The sequence below is a fragment of the Macrotis lagotis genome, chromosome X (genome assembly GCF_037893015.1).
Source record: "Macrotis lagotis isolate mMagLag1 chromosome X, bilby.v1.9.chrom.fasta, whole genome shotgun sequence".
NCBI classification, from domain to species: domain Eukaryota; kingdom Metazoa; phylum Chordata; class Mammalia; order Peramelemorphia; family Peramelidae; genus Macrotis; species Macrotis lagotis.
In genome coordinates, this window is record NC_133666.1 from 337,843,093 (window position 1) to 337,869,997 (window position 26,905).

The window sequence follows — 26,905 nt, forward strand, 5'->3', positions numbered from 1 at the left end:
GCAGAGTAAAGATGGCAACAAGAGCGGATCATGTCTTAGGTGCTCTCTCATAAATCTTCAAAACTAAGGACTTTAACTAAATTTTCGAGAGACAGAACCCACAGAGGGACCCACTGAGGCAGTTCTCCTACTCAAGGTAACCTGGAAAAGAGCAGAAAGGCTCTGCTCCCTGGGGTCACAGGGGCGGCCCGCCAGAGGGGTGGCCCACCAGAGCAAAAGAACTTCAGCCTCCCGGAGGCAGCCCCAAGTTGCTGGGAGCCAGGGCTCACAGCAGAGGGGGAGTTTCCTGACCTATACCCCAGGGAGTACCAGGCACAAATTGGGGGAAGGGGGGGGCTCTGCCAGAGCAAGCATGTGAAGCCCAGCCCTCAGAGCACACAGCAAGCAGCATGGCCACTGCAGCCCAGATCCAGGAAACAGAAGCAGGTGGAGCTGATGAGCAGGAGCCCTCAGGGCATGAGCCCATTGAATCTGGGGAGTGGAGTGAAGAGGGAGAGAGAGACTGCTGAGCTCTGTCCTTGGAACAGGACTCTGGGGTTCTAACCACATTCACATCCTGATCAGTCTAGGCCCCCCCACCTCAGCCTGGTGACAGAAGGGGGCACATATGGTCATTCACAGACCAGGAGGGACAACAGAGTCTCACACACTGAGACCCTTGTGGGAGTGTCCCAAAAGCTCAGAAAGCACCCCCCAAAACAGGCTTAAGCTGGGAAAATGAGCAAGCAGAGAAAAGAGGAAAACCATTGAGAAATACATTATCTATGATCCCAAGAAGGATCAAAATACTCAGTCTAAAGATGAGGAAACACAAGCTCCTGCATTTAAAGTCTCCAAGAAAAACAGAAATTGGGATCAGGCTATGACAGAGCTCAAAAAAGCCTTTGAAAATCAAATGAGGGAGCTAGAAGAAAAACTGGGAAAAGAAACGAGAGAGACACAGGAAAAATATGGAAATGAAGTCAGCAGCCTAGTCAAGGAAATCCAAAAAACTGCTGAAGAAAATAGCATGGTAAAAACCAGCTTAGGTAAAATGGATAAAACAGTTCAAAAAGTTATTTGAGGAGAAGAAGGCTTTAAAAAGCAAAATTGGCCAGATGGAAAAAGAGATAAGAAAACTCTCTGAGGAAAACAGGTCCTTCAGACAAAAAATAGAACTCAGGGAGATTGATGAATTTATGAGAAATCAGGACTCAATACTTCAAAACCAAAAAATGAAAAATTAGAAGAAAATGTGAAACATCTCATTGAAAAAACAACTGATATGGAAAACAGATTTAGGAAAGATAATTTAAAAATTATTGGAATACCTGGAAGTCATGATCAGGAAAAGAGCCTTGACATCATTTTCAAAAAATTACTACAGGAAAATTGCCCTGATTTCCTAGAAGCAAAGGGCAAAATAGAAATGGAGAGAATCCACTGCTACCCCTGAGAAAGAGATCCCAAAAAACCAACCCCTAGGAATATTATAGCCAAGCTCCAGAACTCCCAAGTCAAAGAGAACACATTACATACAGCCAGAAGGACACAATTCAAATATTGTGGAGCTGCAGTCAGGATCACACAGGACTTAGCAGCAACTACATTAAAAGCTTGTAGGACTTAGAATATAATACACCGGAAGGCAAAAGAGCTTGGAATGCAACTGAGAATCAATTACCCAGCAAAAATGAATGTCTTCTTCCAGGGAAAAAAGATGGACTTTCAATGAACCAGGGGAATTTCAAATGCTCCTGTTGGAATGGCCAGAGCTGAACAGAAGGTTTGATCTTCAAATACAGGACTCGGGTGAAGCATAGAGATTGGAGGAGAGGGAGAAAATATGAGGGACTTTATGATGATGAACTGCATGTATTCCTGCATAGAAAAATGATGCTGATAATACTCATATTAACCTTCTTAGTTAATAGAGCAGGTAGAAGTAGCTTTTATAGTTGAAGCACAGGAGAAAGCTGAATTTGAAAATAAAATATGGTGTATAAATGGAGTCAATAGAAAAAAGGGAAATGTAATGGGAGAAAAAAAAAAGGAGAGGGGGAATAGGCCAAGATATTTCAAGATTTTTCTTTATTACAATGAGCTATTGCAATGATATGGAAGGGTAGAGGCAATGGGGAATGAGAGAACCTTTGCTCTCATCAGAGGTGGCTAGGAGAGGAAACAGCATATATACTCAATGGGGTATAGACATCTGGAGTAAGAAGGAGGGAGGGAGACAGGGGGAAGGGGGGGATGTGAATGAAGGAGGAGAGGATGGACCGTGGGGGGAGAGTGCTCAGATATAACACATTTTCATTTTTACTTCTTGCAAGGGGTTAGGATTGGAAGGCCTGTCCAGGACCATAGGACCAGGTGGATGCTGGCCCTAAGGGGTGGTATGGGGGCTCAGGGCCTCTTGGTCCCAGGACCAGGGATCTGTCTGCTGTGCCACTCAGCTACCCTACAGCACAGTCAGTGAAAGGAGAGAGAAAATATAGTACATGCTAGTGAAGAAATACGAAAGGAGGGAGTTGCAATCAGGAATGGAAACGGTGGAAAAATATGGAAGCAATTTTTGCGATGGACTTACCATAAAGAATGCGATCCACCCGTGACAGAGTTGTTGGTGTTGGAACAAAGACTGAAGTACATTTTTTATTATTATTGTTATTTTGGGGGGGGAGGGTGCAGGGCAAATGGGGCTGTGTGGCCTGCCTGGAGCCTCATAGGAGGGTGATCATTGGGCATCTGAGGCTGGATTGGGACCCAGGTGCTCCTGGCTCAAGGGTCAATGCTCTGTCTGCCACCCAGCCACCCTTACTATTATTGCTATTTTATTTTATTTTGAGACTGTTTTTCTTTTTTTTAGTTTTTGCAGGGCAGTGGAGATGGGGTGGCTTGCATGTTACATGGCTGGGTGATTGTTGGGTGTATTGGGCCGGATATGGGCTCGTGTGCTCCTGGCTCTAGGGCTGGTGCTCCATCCATTGCGCCACCTGGCCATACCTACAATTATTACTATTTTCTTATTTTAATTTTTTTACTTTATCGCTCAAGCGAGTCTATATTTTGGGGGGGGTATTTCATTTACTCTTAAACAAGAATACTTTGTTAATGTATAAAAACATTATTTGTACAAAATGAAAATAAATAAATATTAAATATTAAAAAAATAAAATATGGTCATTGTTATAAAACAAATTCAATATATTATATACATTCCTATGTACAATTTTTTAAAATTAGATCTATAATTTCATAGAAAAGCAATATAAGTCAATGCATTCTGCAAGAAAGTTATCCAGAACTCTGAGGTTTGTGACTTGCCCAGAATTACATATGCAATATGTATCAGAGATATGTCTTAAAATTCTGTTCATACTGACTCCAAGGTCAAATTTCTGTTATAATAAGCTGCATCTTATATCAGAGTTAGCAATACAAATAGTATACACTATAAGCATGTTTTGCCAATAGGGTATACTTCAAACCCATAAACTGTGAAGAATAAATAGACTGTTACAATTGGATTAAGGTTATTGAATTCTTGGTCAGGGTTGTGAACAACTACTTAGCAACTGGTTCATTAATTTCGACTTTGCAAATGGTTAGCACAAATTTAATAGATTTTACACATCTTTTTTTTTTAACCACCCATTAGATAACTGGATAGAAATGAACGTTTTTTTTCCCCACCTGCCTAGCATACATTTTATTTTGTAGGCAGTGGCTTAGATAAAGGTTGATTTAAAGTTATGCCATTTGCTATCTTAAGCTGATTCTTTACCAAAAAATGCATTGTTTGCAAAATCTTTCAGAAAATCAAAATGATTCTCAGAGGAAACTGGATTATTTACCCCCCCCCCCCAAAAAAAAGCTATAAGAGAAGAAGTGGCTGGTTTGCTTGTTTTTACCCAAAGGCTTTCTGAACTTCACCAAGTCTCTCCAGCATCCACTCACATTTGCCAACCCAAATATGGCAGTTGCCACAAAACCCTGCAGTGAGAAATTAAAATCTGGTTTTCTTTCTCCCTTAATAATTCCGGAAATTAAATTATCCAGAATAAATTGTGCTAAGTGGATGATGTTCTTTGTTCTAGGGACTGCCATCCAAAAGCATTTCAAGACAGTAGAAATTCATTATAACATAGTAGATTATATATAAAGTTTGCACATGCCACTGGCCAGGTCATATCCCTTATTCCTCCAATCTAGCTACTACATGTAATAACAATCTTCATTTTTCCTAGTTACTGTATAACAAGGATTCTTGTTCTATGCTCCAACACTAAGGCATAGGGGCTATGATATGTTTACAAGCAGAGATATTTTATAGCAGGCTGCTGCTTCTAGGCAGTGTCTGGAATTCAGTACAAAGAATAGCATATTCTCCCAGAGAAGAAATGAATTGTCAGGAATTTTGCAGGCCCAGGTGTGTTTTAGGTTAACAGTACTAGACACAGTAACCTTAGGCAACAGACATACTTCCCATGTTAGCCAAGTCCTCTTGCTTTCCACACAGGATTGCCTAAAAGTTGTTTCTATTTTTGAAATGTCTAAGACTGGATTTGTTTTTCTAAAAGGAATTTTTAGTATTCTTTATGACCAAAATAATAAATCTCAAATCAGAGAATACTAATATCCACACTATATCCATATAATTAAGAAATCATTTCTAATAGTGACAAAATATGAAAGGCTAGCACCATAATGTGATAAGAAGAAACCTCCCTGAATATAAGGAGACCTGGATATAAGGAGAACAAGTCTCCACTCCATATCCTTTTGACTCATGATATATTTATTAGGTCTCCCTTGTCAGTCTTTACAAAGTCTTTGGGTAAAAACAAGCAAACTAGTTCCATCTTCTCTTACAGTTTTTTTTTTGTAAATAATCCAGTTTACTCTTGACACACACATTTTATATATTATATATATATATATATATATATATATATAATTTATATATAGGTATACATACATTATATACACACATACACACACACACACACACACACACACACACACACACATATATATATATATATGATCCTTTTTATACCATTGATTCTTTTACCTTAAATATATCATTTAAATTTACTGGATCCAGTTTTTCAACTGCAGAATGGAAGTGTAAGGATTAATGATTCTAATGGTCCTATCTCCTTCAGAAGTTACATGGTTTTTTGGCTGCTAGTCATATATATATACATATATATGTATATATATATATATATCACTTTCATTACCTAGAGAATAGTTATTATTTTATTATTATTATTATCCATATATTACAGAAACAGAAACTCATATAAGTAACATAATAATCATTTTTCAAAGGATTCAAAACACTTGCAAATTGTGAACATGAACTAGTATCCCCAAGAGTTTAGTTTTTCCAACAGTATCCACTTTACAAAGTTATCAGATTAGTCTGACATTCTCTTTCCATTGGTAGTGGGAAAGGTAGGGGTTACATAATTGCTTAAGGAAACAAAATTTAGAAGGACAACAATCATAGATAGTCCCAGAAACATTTGTGTAAGTCTGGCAGGAGCAAAAGATGGAAAGAAGAAGAAAGTCAAGAAATGATGAAATGAAGTAACTGTCCTTTAATTGGGAGATGTCTTATCAAACTGTGAGATATGTATGTCATGGAACACTATTGTTCTATTAGAAACCAGGAGGGTTGGGAATTCAGGGAATCCTGGAGGGATTTGCATGAACTGATGCTGAATGAGATGAGCAGAACCAGAAAACCACTGTACACCCTAACAGCAACATGGGGGTGATGATCAACCTTGATAGACTTGCTCATTCCATCATTGCAACAATCAGGGACAATTTGGGGCTGTCTGCAATGGAGAGTACCATCTGTATTCAGAGAAAGAGCCGTAGAATTTGAACAAAGACCAAGGACTATTACCTTAAATTTAGAAAAGAAAACTGATATATTATTGTCTGATCTTGCTATCTCTTTTACTTATCCTTGAGGATATAATTAAGGATATAATTTCTCTCTCATCACACTCAATTTGGATCAATGTATAGCATGGAATCAATGTAAAGACTGACAAATTGCCTTCTGTGGGGAATGGGGGGAGGGAAGTAAGATTGGGGAAAATTTGTAAAACTCAAAATAAATAAAATCTTTAACTTAAGAAAAAAAGGATAAAATGTTTGTGCTATAGGGTCATTGTCAGGGGAGCCATTCATTATTCAAAATAAAAGTGCATAAATCAAATTTTTATTAGTTAAAATACATATAATATGACACACATATAACAAAAATCTATGTTTCTGTTTCCATGACCAATTAAAAACAACTAATTAGCACTTATTATTTATATCCTCTGAACAGTGGTACATCCAGGGAAACAGAATAACTGACTTCTTTCAAGAGTGGAATTTTTGATTCCAGTGCATATTTCACTTTATTGATGCCCAGCAAGTCTTTTATTTAAGGCCTATTTCTTTCTAAGTAAATTGAGAATTAAGGTGACCTAAAGAACAAATATCCACTCCATATCCTGTTGCCCCATGATATATTTATCATGTCTCCCTTGTCTGTCTTCTAGAATTATGGAGTGCTGTTGAGCCGTGTGAACAATTCCAAACATTGCTCACCTGTAAGTTGGCAGTTCTATGCATTAAACAAACAACCCATAAGGGCATTTTAAACACTAACAGAGAGGCAGGGGGATACCTTATAAATACCATATATGGTAGGGACTCAGGAAATTACTTATGTTAGCATTTACCAAAAGTTTATAACCCATTTCCTCAATTTAAAAAACATTAGGGAAAGTGTGTTTTTTACTACAAAAACTGTGAGACTTTACTAGTTTAAAATCTAATGGCAATTCAATAGTAATATGTGATATACAAAACCGAGTATGAATACACACCTCCATTTTGATAGGCTGTAATATTGTTCTTAATATTAACAAGAACAAATTTACTTGAACTTTATAGATCCATGCCTTCATTTTCCTACAATTAAAATAATCTTTTCCTATCAGATTTATGACAAGATGGAGACAAGATAAAATCTAAGAACCAATCATCAAAGTGTACACATTTGGGCATGATCCTATACTTGGCAACTTTACAGAACACAGGAAAGATGTCAAATATATAGTATCGTTAAGGAGTAATAATAAGGAGAAAGGCAGTTGGCATGGAGAAAGGGTAAATTGTGAGACCAACTATTAATGTCCCTAAGGTCAATTGAGCAGATGATCAGAGGGTTGGTGTGGAGCAAGCATTGGGTTCACTAGTGGACAACTCAAGTAAGAGAAGAAACAAAGTTCTTGTGGAGTTCTGCATGGATTGGTTTTGTAAATAAATCAATTTTTAATGTCAATATTTTATAGCTAATGTTCATATAGTTGGTATCTTACCAAGTCACGCTATCTATATTGAATATTTAGATCCTATCTTGTAATTTTTATCTGAATTGTATCAACTGAGTTTTTACTCATTTCCCAACCCTGGAGAATGGTAGGTGGTATGGGATAAATTTTATCACAGGCAACTTAATGACTGTAATAAAATTATTTTTCAAAGCATAACTATTTTTTTCCTTCTGAGACCTAATTTTAAGGCATCTATTTTCAGGGGTGAACAATTACAGTACTCAGATCAATATGACATATTACCTCTTGATTATCTCTTCTTCACCTGCATTATTGTACATTATGGTTTCCAATGATTTAGGATATGAAGAAATTGGAGCCAAAATATGTTTCTGGTTTCATAGTGGATGCTATAATTAATTAATTGAGTGAATGATGCCAGTGCCTGCCATACCAGCAAATCAGAATAAAATGTTGTCATGTGCCCAGAATTTACAATGCTTCTCATAAGAATTAAAATATTTTCTGAGGATATGTGTCAGCCACTAATGAAAATTTCAGTTGTCTAGGAGGACAGATAGAATAAATAGCAAAGATCGATAGATACTGATAAATGGTTAGTTGATAGCTAGATATATAGATAATGATTTTGATGATGATGAAGATAAGAACATCAAATAAACAAAACAACTATATCATATTTAAGCTAAACAGTCTATTTCAATGAAGGATACATAGAATGCATTTGGAAAACCATATGCACATTAGCTATTACTCTTTTACTTGAGTTTATATAGTAAATTTAACTCAAAGAATAGTTATTGCTTTGTGTGTATTTTCCATGCAAAAATTATCTTTCATTTGTTAAAGCTTTCAGTATTCATTCTTTTTTCTTTCTTTCTTTCAGGTTTTTGCAAGGCAAATGGGGTTAAGTGGCTTGCCCAAGGCCACACAGCTAGGTACTTGTTAAGCATCTGAGACCGGATTTGAACCCAGGTACTCCTGACTCCAAGGCTGGTGCTTTATCCACTACACCACCTAGCTGACTCTCAGTATTCATTCTTTTGCAAGTTTTTGGGTTTCACAATTTTTAACCACCCTTCTTTCCCTCCTCCCTCACGGCAGCAAAATATCTGATTTAGGTTTTAACATTTTACATATTAGGAATGTTGTAAAAGAAGAATTATATCTAAGTGAGGGGGGAATCAGAAATTTCTCATTTATTCTTATTCTCAAAACATAAAGTTTTAAAAAGTGAGCATAGCATGCTTTGCTCTTAGTTCAGTTGCCATACTTCCCCGCCCCACCCCAGATGTGATTGTCCTTGATTTCTGAACTGATAAGTGTTGCTCTGTCCATCACAGATAATCATCTTACAATGTTACTGTTAATGTACACAAGGTTCTCCTGTTCATCTTGCTTCACTCAGCATCAGTTCATGCAAGACTTTCCAGGATTTTCTGAAGTCTAGCCATTCTTTATTTCTAAGAGAACAATAGGACTTGAAAACATTCATATACCAACAATAAATTGTTCATCCCTTCCCCAATTGATGGACCTCCCCTCAATTCCCAATGATGATAACACTTACGCCACACAGTTTTATAAATGTGATCCTTTTCTTTTGTTTTCTGATTTCTTTGAAATATAGACACATTAATGGTTTTACTGGATCAAAGGGTATGCATAGTTTTATTGCTCTTTGGGTACAGTTCCAAATTACTCCAGAATGTTTGGGCCAATTCAAAACTCCACCAACAATGCATTAGGGCCTCAGTTTTTCCATAAGCTCTCCAATAATTATCATTTTCCTTATTTGTCATCTTAGCCAATCTGGTAGGTTTGAGTTGGTACCTCAAGTTTGTTTCGTCATTGCCTATTCTAATTCAGAGTTGTTTTAATTTATATTTCTCTGATCACTTACGATTTGGAACATTTTTCATTTGACTATAGTTTGTTCATAGTCTTTGACCATTTGTCAAGTGGAGGGTGACTCACATTCTTATAAATTTGACTCAGCTTTATATACATATGTATGTATGTATATGTATATCAGAAATTAATCCTTTATCAGAAATACTAACTGAGAAAGTTGCTGCACAGCTATTTGAATTCTTTCTAATCTTGGCTGCATTAGTTTTATTTATACAAAAACTTTTCAATTTCATACACTCAAAATCATCCATTTTGCAATTTATAATTTTCCCTATTTCTTGTTTATCCATAAACTTCTCCCTGCTCTGAAGATCTAACCTAAAAAGTATTTTTTATTCTCTTAATTTTGCTATGATGTCACCCCTTATGGCTAAATCTTGTACCCATTTCAACTTTATTTTTGGTATAGGTTATGAAATATGAATCTAATTTTGTGAAATATGACTAGTTTTTTCCAAAAATGTTTTCCAGCAGTTTTTGTAAAATAGTGATCTCTTATCTCAGAAGCTAGTGCCTTTGGGTGAATTAAACAACAGATTACTATAGTCATTTGCTATTATTTCTTTTATACCTAATCTAATTCACTATTTCTCTATTTCTTTGCAGTACCAGACAATTTTGGTGATTGTTGCTTTATAATATAATTTTAGATCTGGTATAGCAAAGTCACCTTCCTTTGCATTTTTTTCATCAGTTCCCTTGATGTTTTGAAATTTTGTTACTCCAGATGGTTTTTCTACTATTTTTTCCAACTCTGCAAAAGTTTTTTTGGTGGTTTGGCACTGAATATATAATTTAATATGAACAGAATTGCCATTTCATTTTATTAGCTTGGCCTAAGCATGAGCAATTGACATTTTTCATTAGCTCTGATACTAATTGTATGAAAACATATTGTGTGAGTTCATATAGATTCTAGGTTTGTCTTGGGAGGTAGGTTCCCAAGTATTTTATGGTGTCTACAGTTACTTTAAATGGAATTTCTCTTTCTATCTCCTGCTCTTGAGCTTTATTGGTAATATATGGAAATACTGATGATTTTTGTGGCTTTATTTTATATCCTGTTACTTTGCTAAAATTGATAATTGTTTCAAGTAGTTTTTAAATTGATTTTCTAGAGTTCTCTCTGCAAAGATTGAAAGCTTTACTTCATCATTGCCTGTTCTAATTCCTACTATTTCTTTTTTCTTCTCTTATTCCTAGTGCTAACATTTCTAATACCATGTTTAATAGTGGTGGTGATAATGGGCATCTTTATTTCACACCTGATCTTAATTGACATGCTGCTAGCTTATCTCCACTACATATAATACTTGCTCATTAATTTAGATAGATTCTGCATGTCATTTTCACAAAATTCCATTTAATCCTATACTGTTTCTAACAGGAATGGGTATTGCATTTTGTCAAAGACTTTTTCAGCTTCTATTGAGATAATCATGATTTCTTTCATTGTTATTAATATGGTCAGTTATATTGATTATTTTCCTTATATTGAACCATTCCTGCCTATGTGGTATAAATCCATCCTGATCGTGGTATATTATCCTAGTAATAACTTGTTGTAATTTATTTGTTAAATTTTTATTTTAAATTTTTGCAACAGTATTTATTATGGAGATTGATCTATAATTGTCTTTATCTATTTTGGCTCTTCCTGATTTAGGTATTAGCACCATATTGTGTTATAAAAGAAATCTGGCAGATCTCCAATTTTTAAAAATGATTTATATAGAATTAGAATTAATTGTTTCTTAATTGGTAGAATTTACTTGTAAATTCACCTAGGCCTGGAGATTTTTCTCAGGGAGTTTACTGATAGTTTCTTAATTTTATTTTTTTTACTGAAAAGGGGTTATTTGAGTATTTTATTTCCTCTTCAGTTAATCTAAGCATATTGTGTTTTTGTAAATACTAAACTGTGCCAAATTTATTGGTATTCAGTTGGCCAAAACAGTCTGATTTATGACTTTAATTTCTTCATAAGTGGTAATGAGTTTACCTTTTTCAGTTTTGATATTGCTAATTTGGAATTCTTTACTTTTTTAAATCAGCTTAACCAAAGATTTATCTATTTTATTATCTTTTTCATAAAACCAATTCTTACTTTTATTTACTAGTTCAATAGTTTTCTTGCTTTCAATTTTTTTAATTTCACCTTTGATATTCATTATTTCTAATTTGGTATTTAATTTTTTCAATTTAAATTTTTTCTTGTTGTTTTAGTTGCATATTCAATGCTTTGATCTCAAAATTCCCCTAAAACTGCTTTGACTGAATCCTACAAGTGTCTCATCATTGGATGAAATTTGTGATCATTTATTTGATTTGTTTGATCTATTCATTCTTTAAAATTAGGTTATTTAGGGGGTGGCTAGGTGGTGCAGTGGATAGAGCACCGGCCTTGGAGTCAGGAGTACCTGGGTTCAAATCCAGTCTCAGACACTTATTAACTACCTAGCCATGTGGCCTTGGGTAAACCACTTAACCCCATTGCCTTGAAAAATCTAAAAAAAAAATTAGGTTATTTAGGTTCCAATTAATTTTTGCTTTATCTCTTCTTGGCCTTTTATTACATATAATTTTTATTACATTATGATCTGAAAAGGATGCATTTCATATTTTTGCCTTTCTGCATTTGATTGTGAGGTTTTTATGCCCCAGTACATGTCAGTTTCTGTGTAGGTGCCATGAATAGCAGAGAAAAAAGATATATTTATTTCTAACTCCATTAAGGTTTCTCCTGATGTTTATCATGCCTAAGTTTCTAAAATTCTATTCTACTGTTTAACTTCCTTCTTGTTTATTTTATGGTTGGATTAACCCAATTCTGAGAAAAGGAGGTTGAGATCCCCCATTCTTATAGTTCTGTTGTCTATGTCTCCCAATGAGTCATTGAGCTTCTTCTCTAAGAATTTGGATGCTATACTCCTTGGTAGATATAGATTTAATATTGATATTTCTCTATTGATGCTAAGGTTTAGGAAAATGTATTTTCCATCCTTATCCTTTTTTTTAATGAGATCCATTTTTTGCTTTTGCTTTTTCAGAGGTTAGGATTGCTTCTCTTGCTTCTTTTCTTCCTGTGAACAACATATTGTAGGATACTGGTTTTCAATCCACTCTACAATGCTCCCATTTTATGGGGAAGCTTATATCATTCACATTTACAAATATGATTAATATTTACCTTCATTTATTTTCCCCATTTGTACTTTTCTCTTTTCTTTCACCTTATCCTTTCTCATCGATGTTTTGCTTCTGACTGCTGCCTCTTCATCATTCTTTTCTTCCTATCAACTCTTTTCTTTTCCTTTTGCCTTTCCCTTTTTAACTTTTCTTTTTAACTTATATTTTAACCTGCACTTTTTCCTTTACTTTTTCCCTCCCTTTTTTGGTCCCTCCTTCCCTTTGTCCCTATTCCCCCTACTTCCCTGTAGTACAGGATATCCTTTTTTTTATTTTTGCAAGGCAATGGGGTTAAGTAGCTTGCCCAAGGCCACACAGTTAGTTAATTTATTAAGTGTCTGAGGTCAACTTTGAACTCAGGTAGTCCTGACTCCAGGGCTGGTGCTCTATCCACTGTGCCACCTTGCTGCCCTGTTAGGATATATTTTTAAACTCAATTGGGAATGTATGTTACTCTGTTGAGAGTAAGAATTACTGAATGTTGATATCCTCCCTTCTTTCTCTCTACTATAATAGATCTTTGTACTTCTTCATGTATTTTTATGTATTATGTAATGCCCCATCTTCTTCTGGTATAATAGGTCTTTTCACGTCCAAATTGTTTTAAAACTGATTTGTACCCAAACCCTCTTTCTAGATATATTCCATTAATCTTATTGATAGAGTTATGATTTTCAAGGATAGATTGAATGACTGATTTATAAGCCTCATTATCTCATAATTACTTCATACCCAAAGCCTCTCCTGTCAATACAATAGAATTTTTAAGACCCCAAAATATCATCAAAATACAATCAAATTATACTACATCCTCTTCTCAAGAATACTCTATAGAAATACAATTCTCATGAGCTAAAAGTATCATGTAAAAGAAAATCATTTCACGAACTATTTATACTCTGACCTACAATTTTCCTACAATTGACCTACAAATATATTTCATAGAAATATAACCCTCATGAGATAAAATATTATGTAAAGCAAAGTCACTTATAGATCTATTTATTCCCACAACCTAAGTATACTCCCTTCAATTATATTCAACCCTCATGAGCTAAAGTATCAGCTAAAACGACTTCACTTTCATGGTCAATCTATCCCCATACCCTCTCTCTAAGTATTATTCTTTTAAAAACTATCCTAAGGGAAAGCAATTCTCAGGAGTTACAAATATTGTCTCACCATGTAGCAATGTTTAATATTATTTAGTGACATAATTTCCCTTTCATTTTACCTTTTTTGCACATCTCATGAGTCTTGTATTTGAAAAATAGAATTTTCTGTACAGCTCTGATCTTTTTATCAGAAAACTATGAAATTCCTCTATTTCACTGAAAGTTCATCATTGACCCCTGAACGAAAATGCTGAATTTCACTGGGTAGCTGATTCTTGGTTGTCAAATCAAGAACCTTTGTCCTCCAGAATTTCATATTAAAGACCTTCCAATCATTTACTGTTGAAGCTGATGAATCCTGTGAAATCCTGTTCCTTAGGATTTAAAGTTCTTCTTTTTAGCTGCTTGCATAATGTTCTTCTTTAGCTGAGAATTCTGATATTTGACTGCAATATTCATTAGAGTTTTTAATTCTGGGATCTCATTCTGGAGGTGATTGGTAAATTCTTTCAAGGTCTATTTCATCTTTTATGATATTAGGGCAGTTTTCCATGATAATTTCCTGAGAGGTATTTTCCAGGCTCTTTTTTTAATATCTAGGTTTTTGAAGTAAAGCTATAATTCATAAATTATCTCTCCAGGATCTATTTTCAATTATTCTATTAGTCATTTTTCCCTAAGAGGTAATTTGCATTTTCTTCTATTTTTTTTCCCAATCTTTTGTTTTCTTTGATGGAATATTGGTCTGTCATGAAGTCATTACTTTCCATTTGTACAAAATTCTAATTTTTAGGGTTTTATTTTCTTCAGTTACCTTTTCTAATTATTTTTCCAGTTGATTAAATTTACTTTTTAAAAAAGTTTCTTTACTTTTGGATGAATTATATTCTTTTTTTCCAGTAAGTCATTTTAATTTTTACAAGACTTGATTTCTTTAGTCAATTTTTCATAATTTTCCTACATGTCTCTCATTTCTTTTCTCTGTTTGTCTTCTTTTTCTCTTCTTTGGTGTTTAAAATCCTTTTTGAACTCTTCCAAGAAGTCTTTTTTGGATTTGAGGTCAATTCATAAACTTCTTTGAGTCTTCACATATAGACAATTTTGTTATTGTTTTCCTCTTCTGAGATGGCATTTTTATCATCCCTATTAGGAGAGTAACTTTGGGGTTTTTTTGTTTTTGTTTTAGTTTCAGTTTTTTGCTCATTTTGATAGTTGAGCTCTGTTCCTGGGGCACAGGGAATATAGCTCCAAACTTTCTGTTCTGATCTAATATCTGGTCCTTGGCTTATTGCTTGCCTATTATGTTGCCTAGATAATGGTTTTCTCCCTCCTTTAAGATAGCCCTGGCTTTCTGTTTGTCTATGAAGTTGTCTATGCAGAGGTTTGTTCCCTCCTTCAGCTTACCCCCTTGTTTTCCACTTGCCAAGATATTACCTATGCAGAGGGCTTGCTTCCTCTTTTAGGATAACCCAACCCTGTCTTACCTGTAGTACCAGTATTCATAAGGCTCAAACTTTGTCTTTCACACTGAGTTTGAAACCCTCAATGCCGGCCTGCTACACACTACTGGCTTGTGGAACCCAGTCCTGAGCTGTGCCATGCATAAGAGCCTCCCACTGACTTTCCAGTTCTCCTAGCTACTCTGGGTTATATTTCCCTTTGTGCCACATAAGACAGAACTTTACTGAAGTTCCTCCATGATCTATTGAGTCGAAAACCTGTTTTACTCTGGTATTTTTGTGGATTCTTTTGCTTTAGACTCTGTTTAGTGCCTTCATTTAAAAGTTTTGGGAAAGCTCTAGGAACTTCTTTGTTTCATACCATCAGTTTTGTTCCATCTTTGAAAGTCGGGGTCTGCCCCTGGAAGTCCATCAGGCACCTTAATAATAAAGTATCATGCTTCTTGATTGAATTAAACATTAATTCTATTACATGCATTTTAAAAGCATTGTTTTCCATTCTCTAGGTGAGATATATGTTAGGGCAAAGGAGAATCTACAAAATCTATCCAGAAAAGGATAAAAGAAGAACTAAACAAGGTATTAATTAAGGTCTTACCATTTCAAGTTCATTCTTTATTATTTAATCCTTTCTAGCTTTGGCCTTTAAAATGGCAAGGCTGGAATTAGTCAGGCAATAGTTGACAGTCCTGATAAGCACGTTAGTGCATCCCCACAATGTCTGAATTAAGTGGCATTGTCTGATGCTTTGGGCACATTTTGTTCAAATTACTAGGATAATAAAGCTAAAACATATACAATCATGAAACATAAAGTTTATTTGCAATGAGACTATTCTAAAAATAGTATATATGATGTATAATTAGATACTATGGAGATTTGTAAAGTCAGTGTTGATGAAATATTGATGCAGATGAAATATAGCAAATTGTTCACCAGAATCAAGACAATCTAAATTCAAATCCTACATATGCATTTTTTTTGTGCTTCTGTGTAAGTTATTTGGCCTCTTGGTGACATAGGAAACTCCCTAAGAATTTTCTGTTTTGAAATGGAGATGCTATGATTTGCATTAGTCAACAGAGATACAAAAGGGAGAGTTTCTGGTAAAAACTAAATTTGCTGAACTCAGAACCAGCAGGCATTTTCTTCCTTGGAACTAATAATGTTAGCTTTATCTTGTTTTTTACACAGCAACAATAAGAGAATAAATACAGCATCACATTGATTCGATCATACCACACTCAAATCATGTCATTAGAAGTATAACAAGTTCATTTACTAAAATCATGATATGTAATATAAATTGGCCATTGAGAGCCCTTTGGGGAATGAAGCATTGTGCATAGTTGAATTTTCTGGACAGATGAGGGCTGAACTGTTTAAATACTGAGAATTTTTGTTTTTATTTTAGTAAGCATTTTAGATGGAAACTTTTATAATGCATTATATTTCTACAATGCTTTGTGAGGGGAGAGAGAGAGAAAAAATAAGGAGAAAGGGAGAGAGAGAAGAGGAAGAGAATGATTCTTTTGCTTCTGCTAATCTGATTTGGGGATGGGAAGAGAAGGAATCACTAGACCATTAACAACTTGATGCTTCCTCTGATTCACCTAACTGTAGGAGTTCCTTTTCTGGGAATTATTTCTGGTATTGCTATTTCTAATGATAGTTTATCTCAATGACTATTTTCCTCTAAAACTTAAGATGCAATCAGGATGACCTTGCATATTCCACCAAAATGAAAAAGAATGAGCATGAGACCATGGGTGGAGTTTAAAGTTTGTTATCAAAAAGACATTGAGCTAGAATTAGAGAGGTTCATCTTCAGATTGGCCACAGACAGATTACATTTTTGGTCATTTCAATTCTGAACGATGAAAAACAAAACCATAATGGGGTTTCAATCTGTATTAATTGAAAATATACTTGCACAATGAAATTAGGCACAATTAAAGGAATAAAGTAAGACAATAAATGATCCCAGATATCAATTTTTCATGAGACTAATTATTGTGTCAAATGAGGTATAAAATAGAATCAAGTTCTCATTGTCCTGAGGGAATAATCTGTAAACACCTTTAAACTAAGAGGATATTTCTGTGAATTAGTCTTCACCAGGATTCCATGAACTTAGATTTTAAAAAAATAATTTATAATTGCATTTTTGCTATTAGGTTTTTGAAAGAAAATTGTTATTTTTTATTTTGTGCATTCAAAAACTTATTCTTAGAAGAGGTTCATAGGCTTCACCATATGACCTAAGCAAAATATAATCTCAAAAACATTAAGAATCACTATTACAGAGATGATGAGGCCTTCCAAATACTCTTGTTTGCATATGACATTTTATTGATTGCCTAAAACCCAGAGCACCACATGGCCTCCTCAACAAGATTTATGTCTACCAAGGGTTTTGTTTTAGACTTCATTCAATAAGCATTTATTATGTATTAAGACCTAGGCAATGTGCTGAACACTGGGAATACAAAGAAATTTAAAAGAAATTCTTGCTTCCAAGGGGCTGTGGGTGGGTGAGATTACTCTCATGATTTAATGAGTGAGAAACATACAAATAACCACATACAAGCAAGGCATATACAAGATGAACTGGAAGTAATCAACAGAGGGAAGGCATTAAAATTAAGAGGGAGAGGGAAAGACTTGCTATAGATATTGGGATTTTAGCTAAGACTTGAAGGAAGCTAGGAAAGTCAGGTGATGGCAATGAGGAAGCAAAGCACACAATACCAGGCATAGGTGATGATGATGTTTGCCCTTCATTCTTGAAGAAGACCATGACATGAAGGAGATGATGTCATGTGAATTAAATTTGAGTGGGGGGGTGCTGTGCAAAGTCACCAGCTTCACTTTCTCTTCCAGAACTATCTGGGTCCAGTGACAAGATATTAATCGGTATGACTGGAAATAGCCCTGGATGGAAACAATCAGGGTTAAGTGATTTGCCCAAGGTTACACAGCTAGTAAATATCGAATGTCTGAGGCAGGATTTAAACTCAGGGCCCACTTTGCTATCCACTGTGGCATCTAGTTGCCCCCTTGGGAGACAATCAGTGAAAGCCCTAAGTTGGGAGATGAATTATCTCATGCAAGAAAAAGCAAAGTGAATTGTGTCACTGAATTGAAGAGTACTTGGTGATGGTCAGGTAAAATGCAAAAAAATTGAAAAGATATGGGAAAGAAAGTTACAAACAGTTTTAAATTAAAATCTTTCTAGAAGCATGTAAGATGAAGAAAATATATTGTTTGGTTTATGGCATGTTATTAAATTAGATTTTACTGATTAGATTGTGACATGCTATATGAAACAACTTGAATTATTCCATTAATACCTTTATATTTTGTAAAGGCAATAACAGATGAAGTATGAGCTGAGTCCATATTTAATTAGGATAATGGGGACAGCTAGGTGGCACATAATTACCTTGGGTAAGTCACTTAACCCCACTGCCTTGAAAAATCTTAAAAAAATGATAGTGAAGATAATGGATTTGTTTGCATTTGGGTTATTTCACAGTCTTTTCAAAAATTTAATCTATATTCAGTATACAACACATTTTAAATATATTTTATTTGGTTAAATATTTCCCAAATATATATTAAAATTTTTAACATTTTTTCTTCTAAAATTTTGTATTCCAAATTACTCCCTCTCTCTCATGCTTTTGAGAAGAGGAACAATATATCAGTAATACATGCAAAGTCATGAAAAATATATTTCAATATTATCCATCCTGTAAAAAAGAAAAGACACAAACAAAAGAAAGATTTCAAAAGTATGGTTCAATTTGCATTTGGAGTTCATCAGTTTTCTCTCTGGATACGTATAGCATTTTTTCATTATGAATCCTTTGAAGTTTTCAGAGATCATTCTCTAATTCAGAGTAGCTGTCATTCATACACAATTTTTCTTACAATTTTGCTTTTACTGTGTACAATGTTCTCCTGGTTCTGCTGACATTATTTTATATCAGTTCATATGACTCTTCCTGCTCTTCATTTCTTATGGTACAATATTATTCCATCACAATCTTTTATCATGACTTGTGCAACTATTTCCCAAATTGATGAACACCTCAATTTCCAATTTTTGATACAAAAAGGAGCTGCTATAAATATTTTTAAACAAATAAATTATTTTCCCATTTCTTTGATCTCTTTGGAATGTAGCCCTACTAGTGGTATTAATGCATCAAAGGGCATGCACAGTTTTTTTAGCCCTTTGGGCATGTAGCAAATTGTTCACCAGAATGTTGGATTAGTTAATAATGGACCAAGATGTGCTCCAATCTTTTTTCACATATTCTCCAGCATTTAGTAGTTTCCTTTCTGTCATATTAGCCAGTTTCACAGGTATGCAGTAGTATTTCCAAATTATTTTAATTTGCATTCTTCTAATCAAATCTAACTAAAGTATTTTTTCATGTCATTATGTCATGTCATGTCATGTCATTATTTCTGAACATTTCCAGTTCATATCCTTGGACCATTTATCAATTGTAGAACATTCATTTTTTTTTTCAGAAATTCACTCTCTTTCTCTCTCTCTCTCTCTCTCTCTCTCTCTCTCAAAGAAATTTGCTGTAAAAGTTTTCCAGTTATCTGTTTTCCTTTCAATTTTGCTTTCATTAATTTTGTTCCTGCAAAACCTTTTAGATTTCATCTTATCATCTTATTTATTTCCCATGATCTTCTGTATCTTTTTTTGTTGTTATTTCTGCAAGGCAATGGGGTTAAGTGACTTGCCCAAAGTCACATACTTGGCAATTATTGTGTCTGAGGCATGATTTGAACTCATATTCTCCTGACTCCAGGACCAGTGCTCTATCCACTGCACCACTTAGCTGCCCCAATTCTCTTTGTCTTTTGCTTGGTCATAAACTCTTTTACTTTTTTCATGCTTCCCCAATTTACTTACGTATAATCTTTTATAAACAAATCACTTATACATTTTGATCTTATTGTGGTATGAGGTATAAGATGTTGGTCTATACTTATTTTCTGCAAAACTGCTTTTCAGTTTTCTCACCATTTTTTGTCCAATCAAAGTTTGGATCTTTGTGTTTTTCAAATTCCAAATTATTATGGCAATTTGCTACTCTGTATTTTGAAACTAATCTATCCCACCACTCTATTAATTCCAGATTGTTCGCAAGATTACTCCTTTGTGATACAGTTTGTAATCAGGGACTGACTGCTAGGTCACCTTCCTTAATTATTTTTTAAATTCATTCCTTTGAGATTCCTGACATTTTGTTGTTCTTCTAGATGAATATTGTTCATACTTTTTCTATATCAATAAAATAATTATTTAGTAGCCTGAATTTTATGGCACTGAATAAGCACATTAACTTAAAATTGTCATTCTTATATTGACTTCTCATGAGCAATTAATAGTTCTCCATTTGTTTAAATCTATCTTTTTTTATGTAGAGAATATTTTGTAACTGTGACCATATAAAAACTGAGCTTGTCTTACAAATAAACTCCTAAGTATTTTATGTTGGCTATAGTGATTTTAAATGAAATCAGTTTATTAAAATTTCCTCCTCCTATGTATTGTTATTACTATATAGTAATGGTGACAATTAATTGTGTATATTTTATATAACTTTTTAAAAGTTGTTGTTTCAATGAGGGTTTTTTGTTGATTCTCTGGGGTTCTCTAGACCATACCATCCACAATTCTTTTTTTTTTCTCTTATTACTATAGCTAGATTTTAATACAATAATGAATAATTGTGGTGACAACAAACAGCCTTGCTTCACTCCTGATCTTATTGGAATGACTGATAATGATTAGTGTTTCCATTACTGATAAACTTACTCTTGGTTTTATTAAGATAATATTTACCATTATTAGACACCTTCAATTGATTCTAATGTTTTCTAGCATGTATAATAAGAATAGGTATTGTATTTGATCAAAGGATCTTTCTGTATCTATTGATATAATCAATTGATTTTCATTGGGGTTTTTTTTGTTTACTGACATGATTAATTGTGCTGATAGTTTTTTCTAATGCTAAAGAGTCCTTCATTCTTAGTATAAATCTCACATTTTCATATAGTCTGATCTTTTTGATATATTGTTGTAATTTCATTGCTAGTATTTTATTTTTTAAAATTGTATTGTATTCAGTAAGGACATTGGTCAATAATTTTCATTCTATTTTAACTATTTCTAGTTTAAATATCGATACTATATTTGAGTCATAAAAGGTATTCAATAGGATACTTTCTTATCCTATTTTTAAAAATGTTTGTATAGTACTATAATTAATTGCTCCTTAAAAGTTTCAGAATTTATTTACAAATCTAACCAGTTCTTGGAAATTTTACTTAGGTAGCACATTGATGGACTGGTCTAGTTCTTTTTCTAAGATAAAACTATTTAAAGCTAATTTATTTTAGCTTCTATTCATTTGGGTAGTTTGTATTTTTGAAAATATTTATCCATTTCAATTAGATTGTCGTGTTTATAGGCGTGTAATTGAGAAAAACAACTCCAGGGGTGGCTAAGTGGCATAGTTGATAAAGCACCAGCCTTGGCGTCAGGAGTACCTGGATTCAAATCCGGTCTTAGACATTTAATAATTACCTAGCTGTGTGGCCTTGGGCAAGCCACTTAACCCCATTTGCCTTGCAAAAACTTAAAAAAAAACAATTCCAAATACTTGCCTTAAATTCATCTTCAGTTAGGGTGTGTTAAATCTTTTCATTTTTGATTCTGGTAATTTTGTTTCCTCTTTTTCTCTTTTTAAATCAAATTAATCAATATTTTATCTAGTTATTATTTTATTCAAAAAATTAGTACATAGTTTTATTAGTTCAAATAGATGTTTTAACTTACAATTTTATTACTGACTCCTTTGATTTTCAAAATTTCAATTTTTGGAGTTATTTTAGGGAATTTTAATTTGTTATTTTTCTAGTTTTTTTATTGTTTCTTTCCCAATTTGATGATCTTTTATTTTTCTCTTGATGCATGCAATTAGAGATATAAATTTTCTTCTAAGTACTGCTTTTGCTGCATAAATGTATTAACATTATTATTCTCTTTAATGAAATTATTGGGTGTTTCTAGGATTTATTCTTTAACTCACTTAGTAAGAATGAATTTCAATTTATGTTTCCTTGGTTTTTTTATTAAAAAAGATTTTATTGAATTAGAATCTCAAAAGGGTAATCAATATTTCTGAATTTGGTTGTGAGGTTTTTGAGCCCTAATACAAGGTCACCTTTTATGAACTTTGCATGTATAGCTGAGAAAAAGGTATACTTCTCTATATTCCCATTCAATTTTTTTCCCAGAAGTATATCATATCTAACTTTTCTAAGATTCTATTCATCTCCTTAATTTTTTACTTAATTATATTATGTTCCTTTGACTAGTTCTGAGACGTGAAATTTGGGTTCTGCACTAATTTTTAATTATTTCCTCCAGGAATGCATTTAAATTTTCCTTTAAGAATTTTGATGCTATTTCATTTGATGTATATATATGACAAATATTGCTATTTTTTTCTTGTCAATGTCACTAACTTCTGTATAAATTCAATTTGTTTATGGGAATGGATACACCCATTTCTAGGTTATATTGATGTGTATGTTCATCTAAAGCACATGAAAATTTTGTACTTTTTTTCATCTTTACCACTTTTGACTGTGAGTGGAATCTCAAAATTACTTTGGTATACATTTTTAAATTAGTAGTGATTTTCTTTTGACTTTAGATAGCTGGAGAATTCATAGCCCATTTAATGGACAAATGGCTTTTATTAATAAATTTGAAATGGTTTCTTAGCCATCTTGGGAAATGATAGTCAACAGAGAAACTTTCTACAATTTTCCCCAATTTTAATTTCCTTTTTAATTTTAGCTTAATTAGATTTTTTCTGTAAATTTTTTTAATAAAATCGAAATTGTCACTTTTACCTGTTGTGATACTGTCTATATTTTCTTTTGTCATGAACTTTTTTCTGAGGCAGAGATTTTCTATTTTGTTTATGATGTGAACTTTTATATCTAGATCACTTAACCTTGTGAACTTATCTTTGTATAAAAGGTATAAGGTGTTGAACTAAATCTAATTTCATACTTTTGTGCAATTTTTCTGGTAGATTGTGTCTAGTGATAAATTCAAATAGCATCACCTTGGGACTTTTCATTTATTAATTATTAGAGTACTCGACAAGGAAGTGTGTATGGGGGAGGGTAAGAAAAGAGAAGAAGGGACTGATAAAAGGGAAGGCAAAGGTATATGTAAAAGTAAATTGAAAGTTGAAATTTAAAAGAAAAGTTAAATGGGAAAGGGAACAAAACATTGATGAAGAAGAATAAGAGGAAAAGAAAGAGAAAAGTACAAATGGGAAAAGATAAGTTGGAGATAAATGAATTAAAAATCTTTTTAATTTTGTTTTTGCAACACAAGGGATTTGTCCATGGTCACACAGCTAGGTAATTATTAAGTGTCTGAGGCCACATTTGTACTCAGGTCCTCCTCACTAACTATTTTTAAAAATAGGAGAAGGAATTCTGCGAAATTTCTTTTATAAGACATCAGTATGGTACTGATACCTAAACCTGGAAAAACCAAAACTGACAAAGAAAATTATAGACCAATCTCCTTGATGAACATTGATGCAAAAATCTTACATAAGACTTTAGCAAAGAGATTACAGCAAGTTTTTACTTGGATAATAAACCATGATCAGGTAGGATTTTTATTTTACCAGGTAACCAGGGATGGTTCAAAATTAGGAAAACATTCAATGTAATTGAACATATCAATAAGAAAACGAAAAGAAATCATATGATTATCTCAGGAGAGAAATTCCATTTAAAGTAACTGCAGATAAGAATAAATACTTCGGAGTCTACCTCCCAAGACAAACCCCAAAACCAAATGAACACAATTACAAATCACCTTTTAAAAAAAAATAGCACTTTATTATTATTGTTATTATTATTATTATTATTATTTCGGTTTCACAAGTTAATGGATTTAAGTGACTTGCCCAAGCTCACACAGCTAGGTAATTATTAGTTGCCTGAGATCAGATTTGAACTGAGGAGCTTCTGACTTAAGGTTAGTGTTCTATCTACTTTGTATAACTGCCCCACATAAAGCATTTTTCCCACAAATAAAGTTAGACCTGAACAATTGGAAAAAATGTCAGTTCCTCATGGTTAGGTTGAGCTAATATAATAAAGTTGACAATTCTAACCAAATTAATTTACTACTAAGCTAGAAAAAATAACAAAATTCATATGGAGCAATAAAAGGTCAAGAATATTAAGGGGACTGATGGAAAAAAAATTAAAGGAAAAATGACCTTCCTCTACTAGTTAAAACTATACCATAAAGCAACAGTCATCAAAACTGCCTGGTACTGGTAAAGAAATAGTTCTCAGTGGATGAGAACAGATTCAAAAGAAACAGTAGTAAATGACTACAGTAATTGCTTGTTTGACAAGCCCCAAAACATTAGCTTCTGGTATACAAATTCACTTTTTAACAAAAATAGTTGGGAAAACTGGAAAAATAATATGACAAAAACTAGGCATAGACCCACATCTCACACCCTATACCAAAATAAGGTAAAAATGAGTACAGGATTTAGGCATAAAGAATGATACCAGACCAATTAACAGATCAAGAAATACTCTGTCTGTTGGGAGCTATGGAAAGGGAAGAAATTTTTGACCAAATAAGAATTAGAGTATATTATAAATTGCAAAATAGATGATTTTGAATATATTAAATTTAAAATGGTTTTGCACTAATAAAACCAATGCTGGGAAAATTAGAAGGAAAACAAAAATCTAGGTAACAATTTTCATATCTGGGGTTCTGATAAAAATTTCATTTCTAAAAAGAGAACTGAATCAAATTTATAAGGTTAGAAGTCATTCCCCATTGATAAATGATCAAAGAATATGAACAGGCAGTTTTCAAATGAAGAAATTAAAACTATATATAATCATATGAAAATATGTTCCTAATCATTACTTATTAGAGAAATGCAAATTAAAACAACTCTGAGGTACCACCTCATAACTATCAGAATGGCTAAGATGGCAAAAATGGAAAATGATCACTAGTTTTTTTTTTGATATTTTATTTTTCCAAATATATGGTATGAAAGTTTTTCAACATTAATCCATAAGCCTATGTATATTTTTAAGTTACAAAATTTCCTTCCACCCTCCTTTCCAAACCCCCCTCCACTCAATGATAAACAGTTTAATATTGTATTTACACATTTGTGTTAAAAATGTTTACAGATTAGTCGTTTTTAGTATGAGGAATTAGAATTAAGGGAAACAAATACATAAGAGATTTTTTTTTAAAAAAAAATGAAAGTAGTGTTCATTGGATTCTGAAGAATTTTGTTTTGTTTCATTTTGTTTTTCTTTCTCTGGATGGGCATAGCATCATCCATATTCAGTCAAATAGAGAATTGCTAGCTCTCTGAACTGCTTGAGAGGAGCTGTTCCATCAAGGTTGATCATCTCACAATGTTTTTGTTAACGTGTACATTATTCTCTTGGTTCTGCTCCCTTCACTCAAGATCAAATCCTGTAACTAATTTCATGCTTCTCCAGAGTCTGATAATTTATGGTTTCTTATGGAACAACAGTATTCCATAATGTTTATGTACCATAAGTTGTTTAACCAATTCCCTAATTGATAGGCATTCCCTTCAATTTCCAATTCTTTGCCACTACTAAAAAAGTGCTGCTATGAATATTTTGGGACATGTGGGACTTTTCCCATTTTTATAATATCTTCTGGATATCAGATTAGAATTAGAATTGTTGGATGAAAGGGTATAAATAGTTCTATTGCTCTTTGGGCATAGTTCCATATTCTTCTCCAGAATGATTGAATCAGTTCACAATTCCACCAGTAATGCATTAATGTCCCAGTCATCTCACAATCTCTCCAATAATGACCATTTTCCCTTTTTGGCATCTTAGTCAATCTGATAGGTATGAGTGATATTTCAGAGTTGTTTTAATTTGCATTCCATTAATCAATAATGATTTGGAGCAATTTTAATATGATTATATAATCTCTTCACTTGAAAACTGTCTATTCATATCCTTTGACCATTTACCAACTGGAGAAATACTTGCAACCTTAGAAATTTAATACAGTGATCTATATATTTTAGAATGAGACCTTTCAGAACTCCTAGTTGTGAAGGTTGTTTCCCTGCTTTCTGCTTTCATTCTAATTTTAGTAACATTGACTTTATTAGTGCAAAACCTTCCTTATTTAATAAAATCAAAATCATTCATTTTGCAGTTTATAATGTATTTCCTGTTCAGTCATACATTTGTCCCTTTTCCATAGATCTGATGGAGTATTCTTTGGTCTATTAATTATCTATGGTGTTGTCATTTATGTCTAAATTCTGTACCCATTTTTACCTTATTTTGGTATAGGGTGCAAGATGTGGGTCTATGCCTAGTTTTTGCCATACTATTTCCCAGTTTTCCCAACAATTTTTGTCAAATAGTGAGTTCTTAGGCCAGAATCTAATGTCTTTGGGTTTTACTATAGTCATTGTCTTTGGGGTTTTTTATTATAGTCATATAATACTCTTTCTTTTGAACTTATCATAATCCATAATCCATTACTCTATTTCTTAACCAGTACCAAGCAATTTTGATGACTTACTGCTTTATAGAACAGTTTTGGATCTGGTAGAGCTTGGCCACATTCCTTTACATTTTTTTTCATCAGTTCCCTTCCTATTCTTGACCTTTTGTTGCTACAGATAAATTTGTTACTATTTTTCCTAGCTCAGCAAAATAATTAATTGGTATGGCA